This window comes from Leptinotarsa decemlineata, unplaced genomic scaffold (genome assembly GCF_025532065.1).
Source record: "Leptinotarsa decemlineata unplaced genomic scaffold, Ldec_3_MD MMD2_P_RNA_scaffold_7, whole genome shotgun sequence".
Taxonomy (NCBI): domain Eukaryota; kingdom Metazoa; phylum Arthropoda; class Insecta; order Coleoptera; family Chrysomelidae; genus Leptinotarsa; species Leptinotarsa decemlineata.
In genome coordinates, this window is record NW_027412534.1 from 7416626 (window position 1) to 7423469 (window position 6844).

Genomic DNA, 6844 nt, shown 5'->3' on the forward strand with positions numbered 1-6844 from the left:
GTAGGGCAACACCGGTGTCTCGTCAATACCGTAAGAGTGCCGTAGATGGTAATATAGCACTCTTAGGGCCGCGTTATGTCGATGGATATAGGCCGAGACCGCATATGCTGGACATGCTGATAGCAAGTGCATTAGGGTCTCGGGCGCCTCGCGGCAGGCCCTGCACCTTGTGTCAGGAATCTCTATACCCATCACGCGACTGCGGTAGACTAAGGTGTTGAAGACACCATCCTGGCAAGCCATGATGAACCCCTCAGTTTCCGACTTCAGCCCACTCGACCTGAAAAAAGCGAACGTCAGGCGCTTTGATAAGCCAAGGTCTTCAATATTATTGAAGAAGACCCCATGCATTGGCTTATTATTATTATTTTTTTTTCACCGTAGTGTGCGCTGGTCAGGCCCTATCCCCCGAAGCCCCGATACATTCGGGAGGGCGCGCCAGCATAATCAACCAATGACCACTCCCCACACCGTGGGGTAAGTGATCATTGGGTCCGAGAATCATGTGCCCTGAGCAAACGCAGTGAGCCAAGAATGAAAGCCTTCTGCATCTGTGCGGCTAAGATTTCTGCCTTAGTGCGGCAAGCCGGTATGATTTTGAGATTCGAGAGTAGAGAAGACATCATTCCACCAAGGACTACAACAATCAGAACGACCATCTTGACAGAGTGATCTGGATAGAGTCTGCGGAGTTCGAAGAGAAAATCTCGATATTTTATCCGTTTTTCCTCCTCTTTTCTGACGATATTCGTCTCGCCAGGAGCTGAAAACTCCACGACAAATATCGTTTTGATCTGGTGGTCGAGAAGGACTACATCAGGCTTATCAGCTTGTATGAGCCTGAGGGTGGGGAACGAATAGTTCCAATAAATTCGGCACTTCTCGTTCCCCACAACGGATTCAATATCCCCCGGAGCGTAGGGCAACACCGGTGTCTCGTCAATACCGTAAGAGTGCCGTAGATGGTAATATAGCACTCTTAGGGCCGCGTTATGTCGATGGATATAGGCCGAGACCGCATATGCTGGACATGCTGATAGCAAGTGCATTAGGGTCTCGGGCGCCTCGCGGCAGGCCCTGCACCTTGTGTCAGGAACCTCTATACCCATCACGCGACTGCGGTAGACTAAGGTGTTGAAGACACCATCCTGGCAAGCCATGATGAACCCTTCAGTTTCCGACTTCAGCCCACTCGACCTGAGAAGCGTGTCAGGCGCTTTGATAAGCCAAGGTCTTCAATATTATTGAAGAAGACCCCATGCATTGGCTTATCCCTGTGTCTCCGCAGAAGTAAGGTGATCTCTGCGGCTTTTATCTGAGCTTTTTGCTGAACGGGTTCCAACTCGGTGACAGAGTTGTAGTCACCTCGTTCAGAGTCGAAAACTATACCGAGTTTATCAGCTGCTCGAGCAGCTGCCCTAAGGAGAAATGCTCCAATTCCTGCTCTCTCATGGTCACGGACCATGCAGAGAAGGGGATCCGAACTCCTGACGACTTTATAGGCTGTATCCAGTACCATTCTGTCATGTAGACACTCCAAACTCAAAAGTCCACGACCTCCCTGTTGTCGGGGGAAGTACAACCGTGGAACGGATGATTTGGGATGCAAACTCCTATAGAGATGCATCATTTTTCGGATCCTTACGTCGAGTTGATACAGCTCCTCAAGAGTCCACTTCACTACTCCAAACGAGTAGAGTAAGATTGGAACGGCAAGCATATTTGTTGCAGCAACTTTGTTCTTCCCCGACAGCTCCGATGACCAGATCTGTCGAAGTTTGTGCTGATACTTGCCGCGGAGAGAGTTTTTCACTGCGGTTACCTCTTGTGAGTGGCGTTGTTCCACCCCGAGGTAAGTATACGTCTCTCCGGCATCCAGATGGTGTAGGATGCTTCCATCTACGAGCTGCACATCCTCTCCGTAGTCCCCGCATCGTCCTCTTTTGAGATGAACCATTGCACATTTGTCTATCCCGAATTTCATACCGATAGCATGCGTGTACTCTTCCACCACCCTCAAGGACTGATAGAGATCCTTCTCTCCATAGGCATAAAGTTTAAGATCATCCATATAAAACAGATGGGTGACCTTGTGCCTCCGGTTTCCGGGGGTGCCACAGTTATATCCTCGAGTCTTTCTGAGCGCAACGGATAATGGCAATAGTGAGATGCAGAATAGAAGGGGGCTGAGGGAATCACCCTGAAATACACCCCTTTTGAAAGTGACCCACCCTGTTTGAACTCTTGCTTGACCAGATGTTATGGTGAAGCCAGTTCGCCAAAGTGGTGTCAGTTGTTCAATGCATCTCACTATGTTGTCGGGTACCGCAAGGCATCTGAGCAAATGCAAGATGAGCTCATGCGAAATTGTATCAAATGCCTTACGGTAATCGATCCAGGCCATAGAGAGGTTACGCTTATATTGTATCGAGTCCTGCGTTACACATCTATCGATGAGCAGGTTCTCTTTACATCCAGCGACTCCTCTCTTCGACCCTCTCTGCTCATATATCCGTTCGAACACTCGGTCAACTGCGGTGAGTATTCGTGTGTATAAGATGCTTGTAAACAACTTATAACACGAATTCAATCATGTTATCGGTCTGTAATTCTTAGGAATCGACAAATCTCCGCTTTTGGGGATAAGAACGGTCCGCCCCTCGACAAACCAATCCGGAATCGGCTGCTCTCCATCGAGCCATGAGTTGAAAACTCTGGCCAGATGGTGGTGGGTACTTGATAGTTTTTTCCACCAATAAGTGTTCAGCCCATCTGGGCCTGGAGCAGCAAAGTTCTTGGAACCAACGAGGGCCCTTCGAACGTCATCCGTGGTTATCGGGTTGCGCAGTTCATTGGGCTCAGGCTGTCGAAGCTCTCTGTTGAAAGCTTCGAACTGCGCTAGGGAGGGAGTGTCTAAGTTGAGTGGCTGCGGGTGTTCATAGATATCCTTCCAGAAGGATTCCACCTGATCAGCGGTCGGCGGATTATCCACAACACGTGGAGGCTCTTGGAATAAGCGAGAAGGTTTCTCGCGGAACCTAAGGTTTTCCGCGATACTTCTCGCTCGCCTCACTAGTGACTTCTTAGCAGCCACTAGCATTCGTATCCTATCAAGGCAGTGCTGTTTGGTGGTCAGCAGCACGCCTTGGCTCAAAGTGTGATGGATACGTCGTAGATTGGCGGCTATTCGCCGCACTGTGGGCGTGAAAGGCCTGTTGGCTGCCCTGTTATCCATCACACATTGGATACGAGACGCGTGTTGTCTCGCCGACGTGATTTTAGCCTCCATCTTGTGTACACGCCGTTCAATCTTCCGAACCGCAAGGCCGGGATTTCGTCCTTCCGATTCGGAAAGCGATTGGACGACGTTATACACGGCGGTGTTGATTTGCCAGATGTCAGCCTCTTCTGTTAGAACACTATGAACCTCCGCATCCAAACGAGCCAGTTCTTGTGGCTTCAGGGGCTTAATCCTGTGGAGCGCCCTGCGTGTTCTGATTGTCGTCTCCATTGGTGGTATGGTGCTGGTCTCCTCTCCAGCCGTGCCAACGGGTGGTAGAACTGCCACTTCCACCACTTCGTTAGCAGGCTGGAAAGGAGCTATATAGCCCTGCCGCCGAAGATAGGATACGTAATCCCTAAGGTTTTGGGCGGAAAAGGCGGCATGCTCCGGATGTGTTTCACACCACAGAGCATGCAATCTCGCCATGTACCCTCTTCGCGCGGGCTCACTACTCTCGTGGCAATGCATAAGGCTATCTCTTAGTTCATGCGTCCACTCAAAACGTCCGTTTTCATTGCCAGGGTTGTCATCAGTAGGCAAATCATCGTTTTGGGCCCCACCACCTTGCCTCTGACCCCTCCGAGCGGGTCGATTGTGGGGGCCCCTTCCTTGATTATTGGGAACCAAGTGTTGGGTCCACCGGGTGGTTAGCCCTGTGGACCCACGGCCGGCACCGGAGGAAGAATAGAGTTCTCCTTCCCGGGTGCGCCTGGGCTGCCGGTCCGGTTTTGCACCAGTTGCTCGGGTAAGTGGTGTCGCAACTCACCAAAGGCCAAGGGTGTTAGTGGCCATCCCTGCTTATTATTATTATTATTATTATTATTATTTTTTTTTTCACCGTAGTGTGCGCTGGTCAGGCCCTATCCCCCGAAGCCCCGATACATTCGGGAGGGCGCGCCAGCATAATCAACCAATGACCACTCCCCACACCGTGGGGTAAGTGATCATTGGGTCCGAGAATCATGTGCCCTGAGCAAACGCAGTGAGCCAAGAATGACAGCCTTCTGCATCTGTGCGGCTAAGATTTCTGCCTTAGTGCGGCAAGCCGGTATGATTTTGAGATTCGAGAGTAGAAAAGACATCATTCCACCAAGGACTCCAATAATCAGAACGACCATCTTGACAGAGTGATCTGGATAGAGTCTGCGGAGTTCGAAGAGAAAATCTCGATATTTTATCCGTTTTTCCTCTTCTTTTCTGACGATATTCGTCTCGCCAGGAGCTGAAAACTCCACGACAAATATCGTTTTGGTCTGGTGGTCGAGAAGGACTACATCAGGCTTATTAGCTTGTATGAGCCTGAGGGTGCGGAACGAATAGTTCCAATAAATTCGGCACTTCTCGTTCCCCACAACGGATTCAATATCCCCCGGAGCGTAGGGCAACACCGGTGTCTCGTCAATACCGTAAGAGTGCCGTAGATGGTAATATAGCACTCTTAGGGCCGCGTTATGTCGATGGATATAGGCCGAGACCGCATATGATGGACATGCTGATAGCAAGTGCATTAGGGTCTCGGGCGCCTCGCGGCAGGCCCTGCACCTCGTGTCAGGAACCTCTATACCCATCACGCGACTGCGGTAGACTAAGGTGTTGAAGACACCATCCTGGCAAGCCATGATGAACCCCTCAGCCCACTCGACCTGAGAAAAGCGAACGTCAGGCGCTTTGATAAGCCAAGGTCTGCCTATCAAGGCAGTGCTGTTTGGTGGTCAGCAGCACGCCTTGGCTCAAAGTGTGATGGATACGTCGTAGATTGGCGGCTATTCGCCGCACTGCGGGCGTGAAAGGCCTGTTGGCTGCCCTGTAATCCATCACACATTGGATACGAGACGCGTGTTGTCTCGCCGACGTGATTTTAGCCTTATTATTATTATTATTATTATTATTATTATTATTATTATTATTATTATTATTATTATTATTATTATTATTTTTTTTTTTTTTTTTTTTTTTTTTTTCACCGTAGTGTGCGCTGGTCAGGCCCTATCCCCCGAAGCCCCGATACATTCGGGAGGGCGCGCCAGCATAATCAACCAATGACCACTCCCCACACCGTGGGGTAAGTGATCATTGGGTCCGAGAATCATGTGCCCTGAGCAAACGCAGTGAGCCAAGAATGACAGCCTTCTGCATCTGTGCGGCTAAGATTTCTGCCTTAATGCGGCAAGCCGGTATGATTTTGAGATTCGAGAGTAGAGAAGACATCATTCCACCAAGGACTCCAACAATCAGAACGACCATCTTGACAGAGTGATCTGGATAGAGTCTGCGGAGTTCGAAGAGAAAATCTCGATATTTTATCCGTTTTTCCTCCTCTTTTCTGACGATATTCGTCTCGCCAGGAGCTGAAAACTCCACGACAAATATCGTCTTGATCTGGTGGTCGAGAAGAACTACATCAGGCTTATTAGCTTGTATGAGCCTGAGGGTGGGGAACGAATAGTTCCAATAAATTCGGCACTTCTCGTTCCCCACAACGGATTCAATATCCCCCGGAGCGCAGGGCAACACCGGTGTCTCGTCAATACCGTAGGAGTGCCGTAGATGATAATATAGCACCCTTAGGGCCGCGTTATGTCTATGGATATAGGCCGAGACCGCATATGCTGGACATGCTGATAGCAAGTGCATTAGTGTCTCGGGCGCCTCGCGGCAGGCCCTGCACCTTGTGTCAGGAACCTCTATACCCATCACGCGACTGCGGTAGACTAAGGTGTTAAAGACACCATCCTGGCAAGCCATGATGAACCCCTCAGTTTCCGACTTCAGCCCACTCGACCTGAGAAAAGCGAACGTCAGGCGCTTTGATAAGCCAAGGTCTTCAATATTATTGAAGAATATTATTATTATTATTAATTATTATTATTATTATTATTATTATTATTATTATTATTATTATTATATGTGAAGTGCAGATTCCGGCTTGGTTTGTCAAGGGGTGGATCTTTTTATCCCCGGTAATGGAGATTTGTTTATATCATCTTACTTCCTGAGGTCTTCTTCAACAGAATTGAAAGCCTCGGCGATTCAAATCCAATGTGAATCGATACTTCCTCACAAGCACCGCCCTTAGAGTGCCTTGATAATTTTCCTGTAGCGGTTGTGTTTTATCCTGAAAAAATCTTGTTTCCTCAGTTCGGGTGAGCTGAAATCTTAAACAGTTTAGTCTATCGTATACGTATTCGCGTGATTAGGGTATAGAGGTTCATAACATCAGGTGTAGGACCTGCCGCGAGGCGTCTGAGAATCTTATGTGAGTGCTGTGGGCATTTTCAATATATGGGGTATCAGTCTACCGGGTGTCCCACATTTTATGTGACAGGCAATATCTGGTTTGTTGAAGGAGATACACAAAAATGTTTCATACAAAAGATTTAGGAGTTCATGAGAGCTATATTTTTATATAATTTTTAAACATACAGGGTGTTTGGTGTAGGTGCTACAGACCAAAATTCCATTTTTTTAAATAGAACGCCCTATATATCATTACATATTCAGATTAAATTCTGATATCATTTCATGTTTGGTTTTTGAAATTCGGTTACGGTGTTGTTGAGT